Below are 26,357 nucleotides of genomic sequence, written 5' to 3' on the forward strand. Positions count from 1 at the left end.
GTGAAGTGCTGGGCTTCTAATGAAGAATATGACGAGAGCACTTGGAGAGAGTGGGAGAGGTGAGGGAGGTAGAATGGTAATTGATTTGTGATGGCAAGTCTCAGGAGGGCACAGCGACTCATCTCGGCGGATAAGGAAAGCCCATCTGCCTTCAGAGAAGAATGGAATTAATTCTTAGCCTGCTTTAAATACATTTTACAACACAACTTAACATTCACATTTGCTTAAGCCCTCTTTCCACTTTGTCTCTTTCTCAGAAAACAGATTTTAGGCAAACGTATGAAGACACCCAGCTCTCAGAGGAGGTAATAGTGGAAGAGTGGGAATCAGTCAATGAGTGCCTGAAGTCACCAAATTGTCCATTTCTTTCCTGGAGATGCTCTGTAAGGCCTGACATTGCAGCCAAGTTGACTTGCTGCTCATTTCTGGGTCATGTTGCCTTCGCTTTTACCTCCAGTAAGTGATAAGAATGATCCAGCTGCTGGAGATTTGGCCACTGTATTGGTCATTGGAAAATATTCCAATGTCCAAGTGCCTTCTTTTCTATTCTATAGATCAGGGGTAACTAACCTTATGGAAGCTGAGAGTTGCTTCTTTGTACTGATTAATGGTGAAAGGCTACCAGGTGAATACACACTTCTGAAATCGCAAATTTGCTCAAATGACATTTAATAATATCCTTATGTTATTTTTAAAGAGGAAGTCAACTAAAACTTTTTTTTTTTTTTTTTTACAAAGTAGATTCTATGCGACCTCGCCAGTCAAAACAATGGTAGTTATTTTGATTGATATTGCATTTGTGGCAGATGAATTAAGCAGCAAAATCCCCCTGTTTTTGTCCATCTCAGGCTATTGTACCACTAAACCATCCAAAAAAAAAAAAAATCGTACCATCCTGGCCAAATACAATTACATTTTGAAGAAACCTTGCCGAAGAGAAACAACCAATCAGAGACAGAAGACGTGGCTGTGTCAATATTTTGGCATGCACATGTGCTGGCCTGTCATCTTGTGCTTTGGGAGCTTTGCTGGAACGATGGCGGAGTATCCACCTTTAGAAAATGGGAAAAAAATGGGAACATCTGAAAAGTGAGTATAACGCTAGCAAACAGAAGCACAGCGGAATGAAGGTTTCTGCTAAACAGCTACATTTATCAACACTTTTGAGTTTAAATTGGTTGCACATTCCAAAAATCAAGCACCTAACAGATAAATTGAGTGTTATTGTAACATTATGACAAATAAGTCATGCTGCCAACGCTATGCCAACGTCAGCTTGATCGCAGAGATAATGCTAGCTTAGTATTATGAGCACTGCTATTTTGTTTGAAGGTGGACATTGATGTCTGTAACCAGCACAACTTTGGACTTTCACGATTTTATAAATGGCCATGTTTGTAAAAGGAATGGCTTTAGTAAAAAACTTGAGGGAGGGAGGGACTACTGTTAACTCACCCTTCAAGACTTGTGTCTGAATACTCGTCAATGCATTGTACGTTAGCTACTTTTCTACAACCCAAAATACAGTATGTTATCATTTTACAAAAGTCAAATGTCCACTTTCTCTTATCCAGAGATGAGCTTATCCCCACAAAAAGAATGTGAGTCCCATGCTTTTGATATCGTTAAAAGTGAGTCAGCCTGTGTAGTGGTTCGTGTTTGTGAAGATAGTGTTTGTTCTAGCTAATTCCGCGTCAGGTCATAGAACCCCGGAGGACTGCAGCACTTCTGGAATCAACAGTCAGCAGAGGATGCTCCTCTCAGCAACGGCTGGCCCGGGATTGCACAATGCACATCGAGACACCTTTGCCCGCTTCTCCAGAGGCCTCATCACTGGAGCCGAAATACTGCAGCGGCATGCATCTTTGATAGCGGGTTTAAAACCTATTAGATCATACGGCTGTAGAGCATGCATGCAGACAGTAGACAAGCTTCCCGTTGTCAAAGATTTCCCCTCGGTGGGATTACTTACATAAATAAACCATAAACAAATCACAAATAAAGAAAACGTTTGGGGGAAACGGGCGAGATGGAAAAGCATCGTCTCCCCACCTCTGAGACAGAACCCAAAGAAGCAGTTTATACAAAGCATCATTTGAATAAAAAAAGGAAAATAGCTCTTGTTGTGATGCAGCCAAAGTATTTAGCCAAGCATAACGGAAACATTGTCCCGAAGCAGTGACTGGAAGTGCAACAAAGATACACCTGCTGAAAAGGATGGGAAGGGCTGATAGGCAACATCTTGCTCTTGCTGTTTATGAGAATGCGTAATCTGAGGACGTCAAATGATTTATTTATTTATTTATTTTTTTTAATGAACTTAAACTGTATGGGTTAGGTCAACTGAAATAATGATATAAGGCAGTGACTCACAAAGTTTTTGCGTGTCGTGACACGGGAAAGCATCACTGCTGAGGTGCAGTATCTTTTCATTCAATCTTTTAAGAAGAGCTTTAAGCTTTAATTTTCGGACACGATTATTTAACTTTTATGTGTGGTACACATACAAATGAATCGTCATTCTTTAAGCATATTTTCTTGTTTCTTTACTTTCCTATATTGAAGTGCGATGGAAATGTTCAAACTTTGCATCATGGTAGAGTGGCTTCCAATATTAAATAGATTGTTTCTGATGAACGGTTAGGCTTGCCACTTCGCTGGCCATGATGACGGTACTGAGTGGGCAAAATATTTTTATGGGTGGTGATCGGTGTTCAAAGTTAGCGACTGACCTGAGTGAACAATTGTAAATATTATTAAGCATGGCATGAGGTTCTCTCGATTGGTTCATAATACATGAACACTAACGTTGCATTATCATTAAGATATGATCATAATAAGAAGGTTGTTGTTGGTAGTAGGAGCAGCAAGAGCAGCACTCGTAGTAGTGGTAGCATGAACGGTTGACGAGAAGATAACTAATGATGAACATGCAGATCAAAAGAATTAATAAAACACAGCGTTTTGTTTTGTTTTTTTAATCACTGAATCACTTCAAATCAAAAACGTTTAATTTGTTGTTTTTTTACAACTGTAGGACATTTATGAATGTTAAAACGTTCTTCTTGGAACGGTTTAAAAAAATAAATAAACAAAAAATGTCATGATGGCAAGTAACCGTTTCATTCTGTGAACAAGGAGGTCCACCAGGGTCTCGGAAAGTATTTTCAAAAAAGAAATTGCTTTGTTCCAGCAGTTCCATTTAGTCTTTAACAGTGCTAGAAAGAGTGATTTTTATGATTATCTCCTGTGTAATGGTCAATTAGGTGTCAAAAACAAATTACAATTTGCTTACCACCCGAGGTGATTTTCATCTCCTCAGAATAGCTCAGGTGAAATAAGACAAAGAAAGGCTACAGTCAAATATTTGTCTGGTCAGACGGTAGAAGTAAAACCATGCAAAATGTTTAACATAAAAAAAAAATAAAAGACATGTATATCTAATTATGAAAGACTCAACTAAATCAGACACTTTTTCCAAAACATACCTCGATGCTCTGCATCACTAATGCTTGAATTAAACAGAGGCCCGAGTCTTATTTCGATTTTCCGTTTAGCAGTATACCAGGTATTAACAGAGAATCTCTGAGGCTTTGTGTGACTAAATGATGAATTAGCTCTTTTATCAGCGGCGGCTACACTGAGGTGCATATTTGACTCCCTCTGGAGAGCATTTTACTGGCTCAGCACTGATGTATGTGGGCTAAATTGTGACAGTGGAGCTGAATGATGACTTGGGGAAGTGACTTGGAAGAGCACTGACACCGAGTGAGCTGAGAAACGTCTATTTGCTCATGGCGGAGCTTCCATACGTCGCCCGATGCTGCTGTCAGAGGCGAGCCCAAAATAAACGAGGGGGAGGCATCCTGGTCCTGCTTGTTTTTTGACACTACAATTAGCCACTTGTTCAAGTCGGCATATTATGCAGTTCTGTGCAAAAGCCGAACACCGCCACCAGCTCGGTAGTTTTAATGACCATTCTGCAGCAATCGTTTGGATTGTCGCAGAAATGCAATTAAATGCCACACGGATTTCCACTGAACATCCAAGCGCGAGACTATGCAGGCTCAGGAATAACGTGAAGTTTTGGTGTGAATACAAGAGACACTTTACGAGGGCTTTGGTATCCCCCCAATCATATAAAAGAGTATTCAATACGTATCTTGATGCATTGGGTGCGGTACGTTTCAAAGATGGTCTGAGTGCAATTATTTGATTCAATTTGATCTCTCTCTCTCTCTCTCTTTCTGTCTATACATATATATGTGTGTGTGTGTGTGCGTGTGTTTTCCTATACACAGTACATACAGTCATAATACAGCAAATCGCACACTGCGTTTCGAGATACGTATTTAATCATATTAATGAGAGATGCACAGCAGAAATACATCTGTATAAATATGTCCTGTGTTGGTGATGATTGGTTGTTTCTTTGAATTTAATTAACTTGGATAGTATGGGCTTTGGAGAGCTTTTACATGTTGTTGCATATTAATGAAGATGACAAAAGCTACAGCCATACCATGTCGAATCGAATCGTAATCCCATGAACTCAAACCAAGCTGAATTTTAAAATGATTACATCCCTGTCTTATGTCGTATCCCATGTATCGAGAAACGTATTGAATCATTTTGAATATTAAGTTTTCAATAAATGGGGTCCAACACAAAGAATAGTACATTTGAAAGTGGAACGATTCTATTGGACGTTTCTATTGGATACACTCACATCTTTTAAATCAAAACGATTTTGCAATTCAAATCGGTTTTCTGAGCACACGTTAATTTTGTCTGTTGGAATCACTCTGAGATGATCTTATTTAGCAACTGTGGAAGTGGATATCACTCTTTTGACAACAGCAAAAAAAAAAAAAAAAAAAAAACAGGCCAGTAAAATACACTTGCAACTGTGTCATAAAGTAGTAATATGGAGAAGGTCAAGTGTCAATGCTGCAATGATGAATGCAGTTCTGTAATCCAACCTCTAGAATCTTAATGGTATTTGCATGAACCAGGATGTCGCCTGCTCATTTACAAAGTGACCGAAAAATACAAATTTAACCTGCGCACTACTGTTAACATGGGTGGAGGTCTGCAGAGATGACTACTGAGTGGCTTTTACATCACTGTTGGTCAGGGGTATCAAGCTCATTTTTGTCACGGGCCACATCGTAGGTCAGGTTTTCTTCAGTGGGCTGTTATGACGATAAACCCAAATGAATGTCCGGTCGCCTCTATTACATATGCATTCATTTTCAATATCAGTTATCCTTTTCAGCAAATTGTGAACAACAAATTTTGAAATCCTAGGCCACTAAAATCTGTTTGCTCACATATTAAATACTATTTTTGAAAAAAATGCTTGCTATATCTCAGCATTTTTAAAAGTGAAGACAATTTGTAATTTTTATTTGAGCATGGAACATTGAGTCAATGCACAAAAGGGAATGGGCTGAGCTGGCTCTTCCTGCTCAGAAAACAGAGGTCCTTTGGAGTTCAGGAGTCACTCCTTCAGATCTTCTATGACTCTGTGGTGGCCCCAGCCATTCATGATGGCGTAGTCTGCTGGTCAGGCAGCGTCTCAGCCCGGGACAGAGAGAGCCTGGAGCGACTGGTCAGGGGGGCCAGCTCTGTCCTGGGCTGCTCCCGAAACACTCTGGAGGAGGTAGGCAACAGGAGGATGCAAGCTAAGCGAACAGCTACGATGGGCAGACTCTCCGACCCCCTCAAGGCTACCCTGACAGCACTGGGCAGCTCCTTCAGCCAGAGACTGATACACCCGCGCCGCGAGAAAGAGAGGTCCTGCCGTTCGTTCCTGCCGACTGCTGTCAGGCTATTGAATAGACGGTCCTGAAAACCTGGACTTACCCTCACTCACCTATTTTTAATATGCTTATATTTATATTTATTGATATACCTTTTGTCCTCTACTTTTTCCTATTCATAATTTTGCTGCTGTAAATTGGGAATTTCTCCATTGTGAGACAAATAAAGGTTTTGTTATCTTATTTTATAATTTGCTTTGGCAGGCCACATAAACTGATGTGGCAGGACGGATCTGGCCCAGAGGCCTTGGGTTTGACACCAGTGGATTCGGTCATGCTAGCTGTGCTGAAAGAATAAATGTGTATATGCGGATGAGGTGTCGGTGCATTAAATGTTCACTTCGCAGGAGAACCGTTTCAAACGTGCTCTGCCATTTTTGTTTTGGCTGAGATGTACAAAGGCACGCGCAGACTGAACATACAGTCAAACACATAAGAGCAGATTCATAGGTGACCGTTTTCAGTGATTAGACAGACGTCGATGTTGTCGTTTTCATAAAATCCAAGCCAAAATTGTAAACGAGCAGCCAAACCAAATAGTTAAACAGTTAAAAAAAAAAGGTATTTTTTTCAGTGCTTTTATATTGGCCGACAATTTGATACACTGATTTTCTCTATTTTCAAAGGTTGGCCCGGTCCCTATCCCCTGTGAAGAGTGGTGGTCCACTGGAACCATTTATTTACAAACCCATTTCCACTAAAGTATAGACGTTGTTCATCCATCCATCCATTATCTGAACCACTTTATCCTCACAAGGGTCGCGGGCATGCTGGAGCCGATCACAGCTGTCTTCGGACAGTAGGTGGGGTACACCCTGAACTGGTTGCCAGCCAATCGCAGGGCACACGGAGACGAACAACCATCCGCGCTCACACTGACACACAGGGACCATAAATAGAGTGTTCATTTAAGTTTTTGGAAGTACCCAAAGCAAACCCACGCAGGCACGGGGACAACATGCAAAAGGTAAATGGAGCTGTCATTTCTGATAGCGCTTTTCCACCTTTGGAATTCAAAGCACTTCACATCTCACATGCAAACTCAACACAGGAATGCCGGAACCCGGAATCAAACCCACGATGTTTACACTGTGAGTCGGACATGCAAATCACTTGTTGGGACATTGTCTTAAACATAAATAAAAACAGAACACAAGGATTTGTAAATCATGTTGAACGTACACTACAAAGACAAGATATTTAATGATGAATTCTAAGTGAATGATTATTTGCTAACATTATTATATAAAAAAGTATTGTTTTATATATATATATATATATATATATAATTATAAAATTATAATTTTATAATTACAATTATAAAAATAATCAAAATAATTGGGAATTTCTCCATTGTGAGACAAATAAAGGTTTTCTTATCTTAAAAACGAAGTTGATGAGTGTGAACATGAAAAATAGTGTCTTTGTATTGTATTCAATTAGAATTGAGATGAAACGTGATTTGTAAATCATGTTCTTCTGTTTTATTGATGTCTGTTTGACACAATGTCCGACCTTCCTTGGAATTGGGTTTGTATTACATTGGAGCACAAACTGTCGCGCAACAAATGTACACTGAAAAATAAAGTACTTTGGGTTGCACAAGATTAACGTGTTGAACTGATATCATTGGTTTGTTTTGGAGAAAAAGAACACAGTAAAATTACATAGATTTACTGCATTTTAATGCACAACCGCTGCACATGTTCAAATTCAGTAAATCCAAAGGAACTTTTGTTTCAGTGGACACAAGCAGTACAACAATCGTCACGGGCATACATTCTTTATCCACTGTGAAGAATGACTAATAATACTGCAGCTCATTGAGGAGTTTTGATCTGTTGCTATATCCCAGTGGTTCTTAACCTGGGTTCAATCGAACCTTTGGGGTTCGGTGAATCAGTCTGAGGGGTTCGACGGAGCCTCTGCCAAGGAGGTTAAGACACACCCGACTCAACATGTCATTTAGTTATGACACGCCTGCTTGGCCATCACTGGCTGCAGATGATCACATGACATTGCATGTCCAATCAGTGCTGCGGGAAAGTTAGTTCCCTCAGTAGTCACCGTGTGACTGTCGTGATAGTACATCATACAATTTAAAAAAAAACTATACTTAATGTGTTTTTTTTCTTTTTTTTTTATGTCTTGAATTTGTAAAAACTATTTTTTATTTTTCACTAATGAAGGGTTCGGCGAACGTGCATATGAACTGGTTGGGTTCGGTGCCTCTAACAAGGTTAAGAGCCACTGCTATATCCATTGTTGTTTTTGGGGGGGAGGCTGGAACACATGAATGGTATTTCCACTGACTGACAGAGCAAATTAAACTTGCATCTCAGGGCACCAATGTCGCTGTGAGTACATTGGGAATCAGAAAATGGACACTTATGCTCAGTAAACATAACTCACTGTGGCAATCCCAAACAAACAAGCAGCTGTACATACTAGATGTCACTGTGTACGCATCAGACTCTCATCCAGAATGCATGTGGAATGAGAAGTCCCAAGTATTATTTCTATTGTGTCACGCTCCTGTGACAAGGACCACTTTCTGGCAATGATTATAAGCCTTAGCAGAATAGTTGTCTTGCTGTTGTGCCATCAGAGGCAACATCCCACAGATCGGATCAAATCCATCTTGAAAATCCACGCATGCCATTCATTTTGATTTTACGTTATTCCAGGACATTTCTCATTTAATTCAGATTATGTTTTGCCTCTGCCGTTGAATGGGAGACGCAAAGGGAAAGCACTGTTGGCCAGGCTGGCTGCATGTAACAGGCGGGCTCTTGCAGGCTTTTTTTCATGTTTTTCTTTGACAACAACTATGATGAAAAAGCTTTTCACATCAATTATCCCAATTGTTTGTTTCGGGCATGAGTGGCGCTGCAGTCTTTCCTAAATGAAAACAGCAGCACGGCTAAACGAATTACAGCAAATCTTTGACTGAATGCTGCATCGCAATAAATATTAATCAAGGTTCATCTGGCGTATGATCCGGTCTGCATTTTTGCATGCAGATTCACAACATTCTTTGGAGAAGCAAACGAGGCTGTTTTGAAATGCTGGTTATTACGTACAGCAGCTTTTTTTCTGAGGCATTGGTGCCTTGTTAAGTAGTGAACAGACAAAACAACATTTAGAGGAAAAAAAAGAAGAGAAAAGAGCAAAGGAGTTTCTCTCCCATTAGAAACACTACCGTCTATCTCACCACGGTTTGTTTGTTCCCGACGTCCCCCCCCCCAACCAGCCTTTTATTTTTTCCTCGTGTCTCTGTACTCTCTCGGTCCATCTTTTCCTCTCATCTTCCCACCATCCTGCCATTCCTCTGCAGCTCCCATTTATTCCTCTCTCCCGGTGCATGCTCCTCTGATTTCCTCCTCATCAACCCCTCACCCTCCTCCCTTTCTAGCCACCAAATTAAAGATAAGGCTAATGAAGATGGCTTATTATTCCGCTATCCCCGCAGTATACATGTCCAGCATATAACACCTCCGGCTTCAACAGGAGGAATTATAAAAAAAAAAAAACAAGCTCAAATTAGACAAGGGGCGATGAATCTATTAGTGTTATTATATGAGGAAAAAAAACAGGGCTGTTATTGCCACTGTGTGTGCCATTACAAAGAGAACAATACAAGGGAGCACACTGCGAAAGCAATTAAAATCCAGCCCCGTCACATAGCTTCCTCCCTCCCGAGTCATGTTGTGAATATGATGCTTTCACACCATTCACGTTGGCGCACCTGTGTCCGCCGCATTAAAATCTTCGATGCTGCAGGCTCCCTCTCAAATTTCCCAGGATCACATCTCACTGTCTGCTTCAAGAGTCCCAGGAGTTGACATTCATGCGTGTGGGGGGGAAGGGGTTCACATAATCTTATCCATCTGCAAAATGAGGGTCTGATGTGGAAGCAGGAAATGAGGTATGAACGACAAGTCTGCGTGCGCTTGGTCCCAGTGGCCACCAGCCCACATACTGAGCTCAAGTAGGCAAATGCGGAAAGTGGTTTAATAGAGTCCGCATTAATTGGACTTTTGTGCGTTGATGGCAGAAATCCGAATGCATTACTTGGACTAGCCGTGCACGAGTAATTCATCAACAAAAAGATGACACACAACTTTCTTCACGCTCTTTTTCTCACATCAAATCCTCAAAGGGCCTCTATGTCGAGGAGCAGGAGGGCCACCTCGGTGTGTGCGTATTTGTCACACTCTAAACCTTCATCTCATTAACTCTGTTTATCTGTTTTCTTGTGTTATGTGGGATTTCATTTGTGGATCATAACTTTCCTAATGGGATTAATAAAGTATTGTACACACAACAAATAATTAAATAGAGTGGGGCTGGGTAATTTATCAAAATTTGTGATTTATATTTTCGGGCTTGAAATCGAAGAAATATGATGAATATTCCGAACGCTGTTCTGCGTGTGTGTGTGTGTGTGTGTGTGTGTGTGTGTGTGTGTGTGTGTGTGTGTGTGTGTATGCAAATTTCTGCAACGTGAACGCACCGTGTTACTTGTTACATGTATGTTATTCTGCCTTCCCTTGGTATGCTTTAAGCATGTTAATATCACCCCATTTGGAGTCGAATATAAAACTAAACACGCAACAAAAAGAATTACACACACTGTATGTTTAAATATAAGCCATTGTTTTCGAAACATCCCCGGCGCCAATGCTAGCAGTCAATGGGAAATCCTATTCATGGGCTCATAGAAAATTAGCAATGAGTTCCTGGAGTGATACAAATACTGTCGTAACACACGGACAGGTAATATAACAAGATTCAAAGGCATATATTCTTCCTAATTCTCAAGTCAAAATCAGGCAAGTAAAATAGGAATGGGTTATGGCAATAACGAGCACGCTAAAAAGATAAAGCAGATCTAAGACGGTTCATGCGTGCACTGCAAGAGAGTACAGTATAAGTCCGCTATCCTTATATTATATGACCATTGAATGAATAGTTCATGTAACTATCAACAATACTGCTTTGGGGTAGCATCTAATGCAATTAAAAATTTAAAATGCACTGGTGGAGTAGCAACTTTGCACGTTTCACTACATTTCAGTGTACACAAAAAAAAAAAAAAACAACTGTTAATTATTATTATTATTATTATTATGATTGTAATATATATTATTTTTATAAATAATATCTTCCATCCATCCATTTTCTAATCTGCTTATCCTCACAAGGCTCGCGGGCATGCTGGAAACTATACCAGCTGTCTTTGAGCAGTAGGCAGTGGGCATGTCTACTATACATACTAATAATACTGTAATGCCCTTCAGTGTGGTCAAGGATGCACACAGTCGCTGTTGCAATCGGTTCGCTTTTTAATAAACAACCCGACAACAAATAGGACACATTCAAACCACAGCTGCTGCTGGCCACAACTCACGCTCACGCAGCCGGCCATCCATCCATAAGAAGAGTGCAGTTGCTTAAATTAAACTTGTAGATAGCCAAGCCTTGGATGAATGAAACTCTGCACAAACCAAATGGATATGCAAGGTAATAGCAACATCTATCCATCCATTATCTGATCCGCTTATCCTCATAAGGGTCACGGGCGTCCTGGAGCCTCTCCCAACTGTCTTCAGGCAGGAGGCGGGGTACACCCTGAACTGGTTGCCAGCCAATCGCAGGGCACACACAGACAAACAACAACCATTCACACTCACAATCACACCATGGGACAATTTAGGATGTTCGGTTAACCTTTTGGAATGTGGGAGGAAACTGGAGTATCCTGAGAAAACCCACGCAGGCGCGGGGAGAACAACAAACTCCACACAGAGTGGCTGGGGCCGAAATCGAACCCGTGACCTCTGTACATTTAAACTGACGTGGTAACCCGTCGACCACCGTGCCGCCAATCACAGCAACATAAATGGATAAATTGGACACATCCTGTCATTGTGAGCAATTGCCTTAGAAACACACATCTAACTAAGTTTATGAACACACTAAAATGAAAATCAAAACATCACAAAATGCTCAGAAAAGTTGATCCTGTCAAACAGATGGCCGACTGTGAGGTTATATGCCTTTTGAACCTAACGGAGAAGCATCAGTCAGCCAAACCAATCAGTTTGCAATGTTTAGAATGTGTAATGCCTCACACATCTCACTTGTTAACATCTGTAATCGTCACACAAGTGTGAGATAGGGACATGCAATAGGTAACGTTTGGTGTGTCCGCCTCATCTTTCAAATTTGAAAGAAAAAAGTAGAAGCCACAGAAAGAAGCAAAACAAGCACTCAGAGGTAATCCACTGACGTTTTCTGCAACCGTTATCTGAACAACCTCAGGGAAATTGCATTTCATACATTTTCTTATAGACGTAAATTGAAAAAAAAAATCTGATTGGGCGTTTCAGACCTACAGTGTAAATCCAGCCTTAGTCAGAATGCCCAAAAAAAAAAAGCATGATATACTGTGTGGTGATAAGCGCGCCTGCCTCACAATTTTGCCTTTCGGTTGTGCATGTCAGCTTTGTAATGCTCTCTTTGGAATATTCCAGACAAGTCAGAGCACAGATTGTCTATCTGTCCAGCGTCCCTCCTCCAGCCACTGCTGACGTGGACTCGACTGCTCGCTAAAGGCCACGTAAACATACAGTATCAGATTTCTGTACGTCTGAATATCCATTATTTACTTGTCTTCATTAGGGTGAGCTGGAGCCTATCCCAGCTAACTTTGTGTGAGAGGCAATAGAGTACAGGCGATAGACAACTATTCTATGACGCAGATATGTAAAGCCTTACTCCACAACAGGGCTGAATGATTTTGCCAAACAATTTACTCAGACCCCCCCCCCCCATCAATATTGCGATTGAGATTTAATATGCAATTATATTTTCAAGGTGCTCTTCCCATGGATTACTTTTTACAAACATATGCGATAAATCAATCTGTATTTCAAGAAACAATATCAAATTTATTACACACAACTTTTGTGGTCTTATGGGTTAGGCTGACGTGAAAATAAAGGCCAATGAACCATGAATTCGTGTGAAAAACAGTTTCATTATCTCCTTCAGTTGAAATTTTTAACTTGCGAAAGCAATTTGCCTTACAGGGTCCTATTTTACAGATCAGTTGTGCCATGGTATGGGGTCCTTTTAAAAATGCATTAAAGATGATCATAATTGATTCAATGAATTAATTTCTACGACCATTCATCACTAAATCTGTCTGCCTGCACCTGGATCAAATCTGTCAAAACTGCATTACAATGTACCTGCACCACAACTTAGACCTAGTTTCACTTGGTCAAAATTCTCGTCTACCTTCTGTAACCAAAGTTTGGGTGCGCCGGGGGCATGTAATAGAACACACCCTCGGGCTGTTGGAATGCCCAGCGAGACCTAGCGTCAAATCAAATGTGAAATGCAGTTTTTTAGCGCTGAACGTACCTCAATACTATGCAAATAAATTTTTTTAATTGCAGGCTTTATGATTTGAAAATTGAATTCTACTACATTGAGTCGTCAAATGAATTTGATGATTTGTTGAGACCTATTTTGCAACGTTGCCCCATTTTGGATAGCTTTTATTTCATTACATTGTCCCACTTATCTCCACACATATTTTCCAAGTTGAAAAGTGTATGCGCACCGATGTATGTTTTGGTGCCCGCCACTAGCGTGAATGTATTTCCACAACTGGAGGGGTGGGGGTTGAGATGACAGCAAAAAAAAGAGCTCAACAGCGCCTCAGTCCCCCGAGGACACGCTGCAGCTCTCGCTGTGCTTGCGGCTATGAAAAGCAATCAGGGCCCGGCCCGCTCCCCTGCTCTTACCTCTGCCTTTAATTACAGAAAACGCAGAGAAAGACTAGAGCTGCTGGGCCGCAGCGCGGCGTGTCACAACCCCAACGCAGCGGGACTCTGCATACATTGTTACTGACCGAAACCGCCCCGATGGGATCAAGGTGCTTCTAGAGCAGAGATATCAGAACAGGAAATAAATGATTCTAGACATAAAGCTCAGCGGGATGCCTTAAAGGCAAGACAAAAGATGGTTTGTCGTTTATACCATGTCCTTTCTCAGTAACACCTTGCAACACCTTATTCCTCGATTCTGATTTATGGTGATAAGGATGTGCGAGGTGCAAAATATCAATAAGAGGCATGATCCCTCACGTGAGAAGAATGGCTGGCAGCGTTGATGAGGTTTAGTTGCTTCTCTATGGACTGACTAGTGCTAGCGGAAGCTCGTGCATGCGCCCAAGGCTCGAAGGCAGGAGGAGCCAACGAGCACACATCAGCCCGGGGAAGATAAGAGAGAGACTATGTACACAAGCTGCTGCTTTTATGGCTACAACATAACGCTTGAGCGGCATTTTAAAACACATCTCGGGCAAAGCTGCTGGCAGAAAGATGGGGCTGAATTGTGTCACTGGGCTAAAACTTCTCACATCAATTTCCACTTAAACAAAACAGAATATAAGTAACAGGCCACAACCAGAGCGAAGTAAAAAACATGAATCCAACTTCTTCTGAGGGTGCTGTCACACAAGCCCCATTTTGATCCATTTTAATGAAGAACTACTTGATGCAGTCTGTTTGCTCAGGTGTAAGCGCCATAATCCGCACGTGATGAAAAAAAATTGTCCCCGAAGCGCCATAATAATGCCTGGAACTACAGCAAGTGTGTAAACAGATGACACTGCTGCTTTTCCACTGCATCGTACTGACTTGGACTCGGCTCAGTTGTACTCGGTTAAATTGCAGGCAATCGAGTGCGAGAAATAGTACAGCACAGTATCCTGTAGCCCCAGGTTGAACAAGGGAAAAGCATCGATAGCAATTAAGAACCATGGTGAGCCAACGAGTAACTGTTCAGTGGAAGGAAATGTCATCAGGTGGCACAAGGTCTGATGAAACCAAAGTTGAACTTTTTTGTTGTAAATCCAAAAGATACGTTTGACGCAAACACAACATTCCTCTAGAAACAAAGCACACCGTGCCAAAAGTGCAAAACTGTGTTTATTAGAAATTCTGAAATGTGTGCGGGGGTTCATCAGAGGCACTTAAAATGGTCGCCATTGTGTGCTAACTCTCATTTTAAATGTGTTTAATTGTGACCACAGTTACATCCCTGTGTGCAAACTTCTGCAACATCATGATTTCTGTTGATTATTAGTTTCTTCCGGGTGGCACGTGGCCGACTGGTTAACACGTCCCCTACACAGGTCCGCGGTTCAATTCTAGGTTTCCCGTGTGGAGTTTGCAGGATTTCCCTATGCCTGCGCGGGTTTTCTCCAGGTGCTCCGGTTTCCTAACACATTCCAAAAATATGCTGGGTAGGAGAAGTGAGCACTCTATATTGTCCTTTGGTGTGATTGTGAGTGTTGATGTTTGTCTGTGTGTGCCCTGCAACTGGCTGAACGACCAATTCAGGGTGTACTTAGTTATCATGAATATGTAACCTTACTACGGCATGTGCTAATTTACATAAAAAATTAGGTTACATTGCCTCAGCTTTTAGGGGCATGTCTTCTTGAACACTTTGGTCGCCACCCGCGGTCATTATGCACACTAAAGTACCGTTTTTTTTTTCGCTAGATTGCTGTGAATTTTGAACAGCAAGTTGTTTTACTTATATCTTGAAAGTTAGGGTTCCATATAAGGGACAAACGTTGGGTAAACTCTTATTTCTTTGTTGGGAAATGCAGGAAACCAATTTTCGTCACAGCAAATCTTAAAACATTTAGCTGAATTGGCCATGTTAAAATGTTATCCAAGTTTGTTGCCTTAAAATTTTGAGTTCATCTAACATTTTTTAACTCAATGCGTTGGGTATAAATAACCCAGCATTGGCTCGCCCCCTTTGGGATCCAGTGCTGGGTTAGCTCCTTCACCTAAGTTGGGTTACTTTTGACCGAACAATTTTAACAGGATTTTTACTGCCACTGTTTCACCTGCTACTATACCAAACCTACTTCCTGTTTACATTGGTGCGACCAATAAGAAAAGACAACACGTGGATTGTTGTGACGGATTTCGGTTCAACTAGTTTCTACATGGAGGATCATCAAACAAGGCCAGGCCAAGCAGCCCCCGCAACAATCCCACGCCTGCAAGCACACGACACATAGCCCGGGGCCCAACAGCGCACACGGTGCCGTCACACATGATAATGACACCCACATCAATGTGTCAACTCAATTTAACCCTCTTATAGGCTCTCTTTGACTCAATCAATCCATGGCCTTCCATCTGGTTTTCACTGCTGTCTTCACATTTAGAGGAGGAGGACCCGCAAAGGGCACTGATAAACATTTTACCACAAGCGCCTAACTGCAGCTCCACTCCAGCAGCTTCAACTGGCCGTAACACTTCAAGCAGGAATCTGTTCCCAGTACCTGTCCAGAATGTGGCGCATTCACAACGACAACCACAACATCAACACTTTGTCTCTTTAAAAACCCAAACGTCTTGGAAAGCATCGCCACATTGCTCTTTGCGGCAGGGCCGACCATGCACGGGCCACCCAGTAAACATGCATCCTGGGCCGACAGTAAAGGCATTCACAGGGCAGGCGCATGGGCACTTAAAAGAAGAATATACACAATGAGGATTTATGTTTGGAATCCTTTAGCGAGAGGGAGGGGCCACTCCTCGGGAAGGTGTTAACCCACATTGGGGGTTCAATATCTCATTCATGAATCATTCATTACTGGGGACTATTTGTGTCTTGCTCATTTAGGGAGGATATTGGGGGGAGTGGGGGGGGGGCTTGACTGGGTGCAAAATTAAAATGACGGTTCACCTCAAATCCACAGTATTGGGATTCCAAAAAAGATGATATGAGTAATATGAGTGGGTATTTTTCTATATGTTGTTTGCAGGAAAGAGGTCACGGATGGATACATGTGAGCAGGCTATACGACAGCTGTCCCAAGAAGGCTGCTACTACACCGCATGCTCCCTTGGAATAAAATAAAATGTCTGATGGGGTGGCGGGGGTGGGGGGTGAAGCCATGGATGGCCTTTCAATCGGAGTATAAATCAAGCACCCCAATTCAAAAACACATCACGCCCACGTTAATAGCGACGGTGATGATAAAAGAACGTTTGACTGCCTACCTCCGGAGCGTCTGCGACCCCAAAAACTGCGTCTTTCCCCACGCGTCGCAATCGGATCCTCCGCAAGAGCTTCGGGCGGAATGTGAGAAGGTGCGTCTTCTTTCCTCCCAAATGCAAACACGTCCCCCCTGCATGTCCCCCACCCACCAGCCCCGGTCAGCCAGCCTGCTTTGCTTGGTCCACCAGCCAGCAGCAGCAGAACCAGAACCAGCAGCAGCAGCAGCAGCCCGGGCCTCCGCTTAGCAGGTGGACGCGCCTCTCAGTGATGGAGACGCGGCGACTCTCCGCTGTCGTGCCGCTCCATGTTACGCCGAGATTCGTATTCCAGGAAGAGGCGCTTACAAGGCGGCTCGGCGCGTCCCAGCTCCAACCCGCCTCCTTTTCGCCAAGCGTTTAGGAGATGCTTGATGTTGCCATTGTCACGGTTCTTTTTTCCCCTCTCCCCTCTCCCTTCTTTTCTTTTCTTTTTTTTTTTTTTTTGCAGCTGGACCTCTCCCCCTCCTTGCAGTCTGCTCACCCCTCCTCTTCCTCTGCGAGCCTTCTGGATCCGACCTATGAGCGCGCACGGGCGGCCGACGCAGGACCACGCACCGCCCGACGGAGGCGAGGAGCAAATCAGGTGTAGTCCACTCCGGGAAGAACTGTATCATAACAGGGCGACTGCAAGCACATGAATAGTCATGAATAATGAATAGGCTGCTCGTGTGTGCTGCCACGGCTGCACGTCGTGATGGGCCCACTCGTGACACTTGTATAGACTCCGTAGCTCTCTGGGAAAAGCTGTTCCTTATTTGAGTTTACACATAACCCGTCCATTCAATTCAAATGAGATCCGAAACGAGAGATGAATGAAAAATCACTTAAATGGGGCAAGTCAAGTCAAATATTTTCTTTACAATAGTATGTATGTTCTCTGCGGCCACACTAGTCGAACCACTGTATTCTGGTTTAATATTGCATTTGTGGGATATGAATTCAGCAGCAAAATCCACCAGTTTTTATCCATCTCAGGGGGTGGCCATTTGTCAACTTGCTGTCGAAGGAAAATGACATCACAATGCCAAAGGGCTCAGCTAGCTAATGTCACATGACCAAACTCAGGAAACCACTGAGCCGTGATTGGTCATTACCTGAGCCCTTAGACGCCGCGATGTCATTTTCAATCGATAGCAAGTAGCAAGGGGCAGCCCGGTGGTTCAGTGATTAGCGTGTCGACCTCCCAGTGCAGAGATTGTGGGTTCGATCCCAGCTCCGGCCTTACTGTGTGGAGTGTGCATGTTCTCCTCTTGCCTGCGTGGGTTTTCTCTGGGTACTCCCGTTTCCTCCCACATTCCAAAAAACATGCATGGCAGGCTGATTGAACACTCTAAATTGTCCCTTGGTGTGAGTGTGAGCGTGAATGGGTGTTTGTCTATGTGCGCCCTGCGATTGGCTGATAACCGGTTCAGAGTGTCCCCCGCCTACTGCCCGAAGACAGCTGGGATAGGCTCCAGCATGCCCCGCGACCCGTGTGAGGATAAAGTGGTTCAGACAATGGATGGATGGATGGATAGCAAAATGGCCATCCTGGAGATAGATAAAAGTGTGTGAAGTTTGCTGCTCAATTCCTTTTCCACAAATGCAACAGTAATCAGAATGGCATGTTTAGGCTGATGGTGGTGCATAGAACATATTATGACCTCCACCACAAGTTCTTCCACAGTAATTTTTGACATTCTATGTTTTCTCTTCTGTGTTCTATTTAACAAGCTAAAACACTGTAAAAACCATACAGTACTAAATTGAAATGTAATATTTTAACAATAAAAATACAGTAACCTTTTGCTTGAAAAATAGTTTGATCCACCTCACCTCTCCCACCTCTGCTTTGGAGCGAAGCAAGCTGTCTGTGTTACCTTCCCATCTAGAAGAGTGAAAGTACATTGCTATAACTAGAATATCTAACACATTTCTGAACTATATATAGGCCAGTGGTTCTGAACCTTTTTAGAGGTACTGAACCCAACCAGTTAATATGCACATTCACCGAACCCTTCATGAGTGAAAAATAAATATATATATTTTTTACAAATTCAAGATACAGAAAAACGCATTTATTAAAAACAGTAAAAAGTAAATAAAATTTCAAGAGATAAGTATACTTTTTTTTGTACGACGTACTATCACGACAGTCACCCACTGATCGATGCACAGCTTCCAAATAATAGCCATAGAAATGAAGTGATTTTTTTCTTTCTGCGACGCCCTGATGATCTGGTTTGCAGCGGGATTTAAACCGAGATTCAAACACTTGTCCTTAAAGATGAGCGAAACTGACCACCATATTTATTCAAGAGAATAGTTTGATGTTTTTGAAAATGATGTTCTTGAAAAATGACCGATGCTATCAAATGAGATCCAAAATGAGTGCTGTTTGACAAAGGTTATCATGCTTAGTTTTGACTGACACTGCCAGAGAGGTATTATTGACATTGATGTGTAGAACACACATTGTATAGAACTGAACTGCATCCTACTGAGAGCTGTTTCTCATATTCTAATGATTTTTTTTTTTTTTTTAATTCAGAAGAGACAGGCTTCACTCATGATGATGCAATGCAGTTTTACGCCACTGCAACCACGGCGCTCAAAATATTGCAATAACCAGAGTTTTTCCATTCAACTTTTTATTTACCGAAAGTGATTAACATGTGTGGGACAAATAAAGGATATCTTATTATCTTATTATTATTATGTCTTTTTTGCTTCTTTTTACTATCCTGTACATCTTTTTATTGGGGACTTGGAACTGATAATACAAAGCAGATCTCTAACTGGCTTGCCTCTGCCTACTGTGTCATGTAGTGGATGGGTGGATGGATGGATGGATCGCTATACCTGTAACAATCAATCAATAGCTAGCTAGCTAGCTCGATAGCTAGCCAGACAGACAGACAGACAGACAGACAGACAGACAGACAGACAGACAGACAGACAGACAGACAGACAGACAGACAGACAGACAGACAGACAGACAGACAGACAGATAGATAGATAGATAGATAGATAGATAGATAGATAGATAGATAGATAGATAGATAGATAGATAGATAGATAGATAGATAGATAGATAGATAGCAAATTATTGCAACTAAGATCAAGTTTTCAGACCTGTACAGCCATGTGAAACTGTAATGGCCTGCAATTATACACTTGGATATTTTCAGCTCTTTGACAAACATTTAATCAAATATAAGTGCACACCATGATGCTTCTCTTAATTGAACTTGTCTTCTCTCGGCGCATGCATGCTGGCAAATACAAATTTATTTTTCTCTCACACAAACATGCCTTTCAAATTACTGTAGAAATAGATGTGGAACCTTTGCTTGCTTCACACTTTTTAACTGCAAGGAGGGGGAAAAAAAAACATACTTGCCACAGTAATTCCATAGTAACCACAATCCCAAAATACCATTTGTTGCAGTCTTCATCATAGAAGTATCAGACAAGTGTCGAACTTAATTTAAAGGTTGCCACCCTAATGTGCATGTAAAATAATGCAGAAATCCCTCAATATCTTTTCACACTGAGATTTAAGTGACATTGTGTAATTGTAAATAAATACTGATGTGCATCATTAATGTCAAGGTTTTAAGAATGAAACATCCAAGACAACAAAAGTTTGATTCTATTTTCTTTAAAGTAAGCATATGCTTTGATATGAATGACAATAAATAATCCTTGCCGCATGTTATTAATAAAACACACAATCAAATGTTTTCCCAAGCATTTGTATCTTGCTGAAAATATGAAGCGCAGTTAGAGAGCCAATGCAAACTTGACATTGGCATCAGTTTATCAACTATTATAAATGTGCACCGCATCAGATGGACAAAAACCCAGATTCCTGGAGTGAAAATAATGACACGTTGTCTGTATTTCTGAGCAACAACATCACTAACAAGCTGTCCTAATGCAACGCCCACACAGCTGTCTCACAACGTCATCCTACAAGCCCAAAATTCTTTTTACACCAATGCCAGGTTTCACACATTGTGCCACCTTAATTGTTCCATACAACATTGCAGTATTGCCAAGTGACACTCATATCACGTTTGGTTTTTCATCCAGAAATGATCAAAAAAGTAGCTAGCTCATTGCCACCATTGTACAGAGCTTGGCTCAGGTTCAGTCTACGTCAAGGTGGTTAGTTTTACGCAATGGCGACTTTGTATTAGGCTCAGGAGAAGTGCCCCCTTTTCTTTTTCAGTTAGGTATGCTGCATGTAAGGCAGAACAGTGATCCAGTTGCTAAATTAGTGGGCTTAAACAAACATCTCATAATCCTTGCAGTGTGGTTGTAGAGTAATTTCTCTGAGTGTATCTGTCCACTGGTACACCTACTTTGTCACCCGGCAACATTAACAGACAAGTTGCGTTGGTTACCCCATGGCATTTTTATCTCATTGGCCCATAAACTCTGCCTGGCAACAATTGGCCATGCGTTTGTTTGTACCTGAGTAGGAAAATTAATTGGGGTCATTTTGTTGCTGTCCCTGTGCCTTTACCACAGGAAACCACACCTACGCGCAATATGTGAAAACCTGCATGATAGAGATACCACGTAAAAACCTGTTTTTGAATAGTTTTACCCCTCCCACCAAATTTAGACACCAAACTGCTTTAAGAATTAGCTCTCACTCTCATATGTACACTTCCCCATGTTGCATCAGGCAATCAAGTTCATTTGTCACTCCCAGTTGGTTTACTAGGAAAAAAGAGAATTGAATATTGTATATTTAAACAAATTTAATTTCGTTTTATGAAAGCTACCTATCTTAGCGGTAATGCTAATATACAAAGTATAATGGGAAACAAGTAAACGGAAATGTGTTGTCACCTTGTAGTTTTGATAGCATCCAGCCTACCAAAGAGGATAAATGAGTGGAGAGGAATAAAAACAAAATAATATGTGAGGACCCTCCATTGCATGCAGGAGCGCTCACTGAAGACGAGCTGAAATTCTTGCGGCGAGATGTTGAGAATACAATGCAAATAGAAAATAAATAAATACATCTGATGCTCACAAAGCCTGACACTTGGTGTGAAACGTCCTATAAGTTATGCAAAAAGTTATTTCCGATTAAAGCACGCTTGGGCCTAAATTGAATTTGACACACAGTTGTGACGGTAATGATGTCATCCAGGCATAAAGCCTGGAGCTGCTCTGTAGACGGTAAATAATGGCACAACTCCCTTGGGAAATACCACAGCAACCACTTGTAATGTGACGATTTTAGTGGGACTCAACAGCCAGCCGAGCGACACGCAACGTAAAAGGGTGCAAAGGACTCAGCTACAGTATTTAACGTATGACTCATCATTTCTCATGTGCCTCACCGGCTTTTTTTTTTTTTTTTTTTTTTGGATTTTTATGCAAGGAACACATTTTGCAAACAACCTTGCATAATGATGAACATACACTCACTAGTAGCTCTGGACAATTTAGCCTTCACTGAACGTAACATGCATCTTTTGGTATGAGTGTTCGGCGACACCCGCCTATTTAAGGCTGCGTTGATGACTCACTCATCATCAAGTTGTTTGATAGTCATCGCGAGACACTCTCACTAGAGTACAACACTAGAGTTCTGCCATATCACATTTGCCGGATACTGTGGCTGTTTTCCCAGCCTGCTGCCTCTGACCACAATTTCTGCCTTCACATATTTGTTTGCCGGTCGCCGTGGGCTGTAGGGAATTCTGCTACAAAGACAACGGAGCATGACTTCACCGTCCTGCTTGCTGTGAATTGTGGATTAGGACAACGAAGAAGTGTGAGCATCCCTGAGAGGCTATGTGTAAATTACAGAGCATTACATGACTTTGGCCTAAAACAAATTCCCAATCTTCAAAGTCTCACTAACTCGACAGAGAAGTAATCTGCTCTGCATGCCGGCTTTGTAGTGACCTGCCACGGTTGATATTAATTGAAGTCATTGTTAATATCATCTCAACTATTGCGGTGGTTTGGTGTGCTGCACTTGGGTCCAACACTACACTTGTCTCATTTACTTCTATATAAGGTCTGGGATTGGCTGGAGACCAGTTCAACGTGTATCCCGCTTCTTGCCCAAAGTTTTAGGCTACAGTTCATCCGTGACCCGAGGATGATAAGTGGTATAAAAACGGATGCATGTTTTTTTGTTGTTGTTGATTGCAGTATGATTGTTTCAGCTCTCCGCTCTTGGCCACTGGTGAGCCAATATATGTAAATATGCTCAATAAGACACCCTCGGGTTTCTATCATTATTGTTAAAGTGCTGCCAATGAGGCACTTTTTCCCACTTTAAAGAATGATTTCCTGTCTGCATCGAGATGAGTGTGCTTGCTGTGTTCACTGATTCATTCTGATCAAATGGTTCAAGGTAGTGGCCAGGTTGTGTGTATTCATGCACAAGACAGTAAAGAGGGCTTTAATTTTGAAGTGAAATACTGTACATTTTTTGTGGTTAGGTTAAAAAAAAAAAGGATTTCCATTAAGCGTTAAAAACTTAAGCGGAACCTCAAACGTCAAAAAGCAAAATATGCTGTGAAAAAAAATGGGCGTGAGACTAGCAAACAGAAGCAGAGCAAAGAAACGGCAACAGGACTGATTGGTGAACACAGGAGTTGCTTTTCAGGGGTGAAGGGAATCAGAGAGGGTTCAGAAGCGACACACCATTATGAACATTTCTGCTTTAGAGTATCACATCTTTTTGATATGGGATTGATCGCACATTCCCAAAGAAATGAAACTTGAGACAATAACATTTAGTGTTTATGTGGTGTCGCAGAACTTCATCACACATTTCTCAAGCTATCACCGTAGCAATCGTGGCTTATGCCGGCTTGCTTGCAGTGCTAATGGCAGCTCATTACTGCTTGTGTTGCTTGTTTGCTGAAGCTTGCTATTCATTCTCTGTAACTATCACGCGGATGACTTTTCATAACTCTATGTCATTGTGAATGTTTGAGAATCGCACTGATACACGTTAGATCGGGGCATGGCTTTGGTCACGAGACTCAGGAGCAGGGATTTGTGAAAATCCTCAAATCTTGCTTACAATTTTACCGCTATGAACTTCCTGTGTCTGCGAGATTACGGTCCAATCATTTATGTTTGATTCAGTGAGCAAATGGGTTTGCTCATACAAAGGCGTATTCGAAGCAATCTCACAAAAGGAAACATTTTCAGGATCTCATTAATACATGAAGAATAATATGCAAACTACTTCTCGGTTTAGTCCAGATGGATGGACTTGAAAGTTTGGTGAATAACTACCACATCCCAATAAGACTGCATCGAGCTGGTCAAATGATGTTTTGAGCTGAAATAATGGGAAGCGATAAAGTAAGTCCCTTTAGAGAACCTGAAGGTATCAAAATGACCTCAACAAAACAGACGGGTTTCTGACTGACCGTCTCTTGATCAGTGTAAAAACAACTGTGCTTGCCGCAGTAGAATGATTGTCATGCAAGATAACGCACCATCCCACGCAATTTAAAAAAAAAAAAATCACCACTGGGTCTTTAGCTGCTATGGGGTATAAAAGGGAGAAAAAAATTAATGACCTCTATCCCTGACCTCTACGCAATTGAAAACCTGTAGAACATATTGTAATGATCAATAATGGTGAACAGCAGTCTAGGGCAGGGGTCCCCAACCGCCGGTCCGCGGACCGGTACCGGTCCGCAGGGCATTTGGTACCGGGCCGCACAGAAAGAACTTGCCTTAATTCCGTTTTATTTCGGAATACGAAAGATGTTTTATTTTGAAAACTTCCCGGATTCCCCGTTACATCCGTCTGTGTCCAGCTTGACACACGTCAAGCCACGCTTCTCCGTAACGCGACCAATTAGGCTAAAAACAAACACCGGAGCTCGCAAAATGAGTAAAAAAACTGCTGGAGATCGCAAATGACGGCGGCCTTAAAAGTACGTTCGAGACAACTGGATTAAAGTTATGTCTGAATTCTCTGAGATCGCCACAATAGCACTTTTGCTATTTCCGACATCCTACCTGTGTGAGGCGGGGGGGATTATGCAGCAACGGCGACGAAAACAAAATTACGAAGTAGACTGGACATAAACCACACACTTGCGGTGTCATTGTCTCTCCTATTACCCCGAGATGGGACCGTCTGGTTGCAGAAAATCAAGCTCGGTGCTGTGGTGAGTGGTCATTTTCATGCACTTTGAATTTGCGTTGTATCGTATTTTGAAGGCATTAAACATTGCCATAGCGATTGGAGTGTTGCGGCCAGATTAGACGCTCCTTGTGTTTATTATTATATTTCGAAAACACCACAGTTTTCATGCAGCTCATACCATATTATTTTGTTGTATTATTTCCGCCACACCTTAAATGCCGGTCCCTGAAAATATTGTCTGACATAAACCGGTCCGTGGGGCAAAAAAGGTTGGGGACCCCTGGTCTAGGGCACCATTTGGACGTTTTAATTTTTCATTGGGATGTACTCTTTTTGCTGCCAGGGGTATCAACATGTTTTGGCTGTGTGTTGAGGTGCAGTATTTTCAGGGGGCAATAAATTTACACTGTTTTCCAAGCTGTGCAATACTTTGTTACAGCAAAGTGGCATTTTTTCAGGACTGTCCAGTATATTTACACATATGTGACGGATGTGTCACCTTATGTAAGATATTGTCCCTCCAAAACAGCAGCTATGGGTGATATCCTAAAATGAAATATAGGTACAAACTATCCGTGGACCTTTTGACTGTTATGTATAACTTCAAATACCGTTTGAGGTAATTGATAAACAAATCTAACATAAGCAGTTTGATTAACATTTATATTTCATGTATACAGGTGGCACGATGGTCAACTGGTTAGCATGTCCGTCTCATACTACAGAGGTCATGGGTTCAATTCCGACTGTGTGGAGTTTCGATATTTTCGCAGTGCTTGCATGGGTTTTCACTGGGTACTTTGGTTTACTCCCAAACTCCAAAAACAAAAGGGGTGTTCACACGGCAACATTTGGTCCGACACAGCACCGGCGCTGCGCCAGTTGAGCGTTCACACGTGCAAATTTGCTCCGGCGTAGCGCCGCTAAACAGCTTACACCGGACCAAATTTGATCCACCTCAGGGAGGTGGTTTAAAAATTTGCTCCAGAGCAAATGCTCTTTTGCCCCGCAGCACCGATGTAAATTTGCACGTGTGAACGCTACAATTTGCTCCGGAGCAAATGCTCGTTTGCGAGGGGGGAGTAGCCTCGCTAGCATAAGAAGAGTTGATTACGTACGGCTAGAATGCGTTGCTTTCGTGCTCTGTCGGACTTCCGTCATGTGTTTGTTTAATAACGACACAAGACAAGGCTGCTAACAGTAGCAAAGCACCTCTTGGGTTATACCATCTCAACTAGAACGGGGGGG

The 26,357-nt window shown here is 42.0% G+C and overlaps 1 protein-coding gene across 2 annotated transcripts in view; it reads right to left on the reverse strand.

Moving 5' to 3' along the window:
* Nucleotides 1–17,910, reverse strand: part of nexmifb (neurite extension and migration factor b) — an 86,889-nt gene extending 68,979 nt beyond the window's left edge. For both annotated transcript variants that reach the window (XM_019869698.1, XM_019869699.1), the window contains exon 1: nucleotides 16,937–17,910. The gene's annotated coding sequence lies outside the window, so the exon portion shown is untranslated. The remainder of the gene's footprint in view (nucleotides 1–16,936) is intronic.
* Between the last annotated feature and the right edge of the window lie 8,447 nt (nucleotides 17,911–26,357).

This window comes from Hippocampus comes, unplaced genomic scaffold (genome assembly GCF_001891065.2).
Source record: "Hippocampus comes isolate QL1 unplaced genomic scaffold, H_comes_QL1_v1.1 scaffold9, whole genome shotgun sequence".
NCBI lineage: Eukaryota > Metazoa > Chordata > Actinopteri > Syngnathiformes > Syngnathidae > Hippocampus > Hippocampus comes.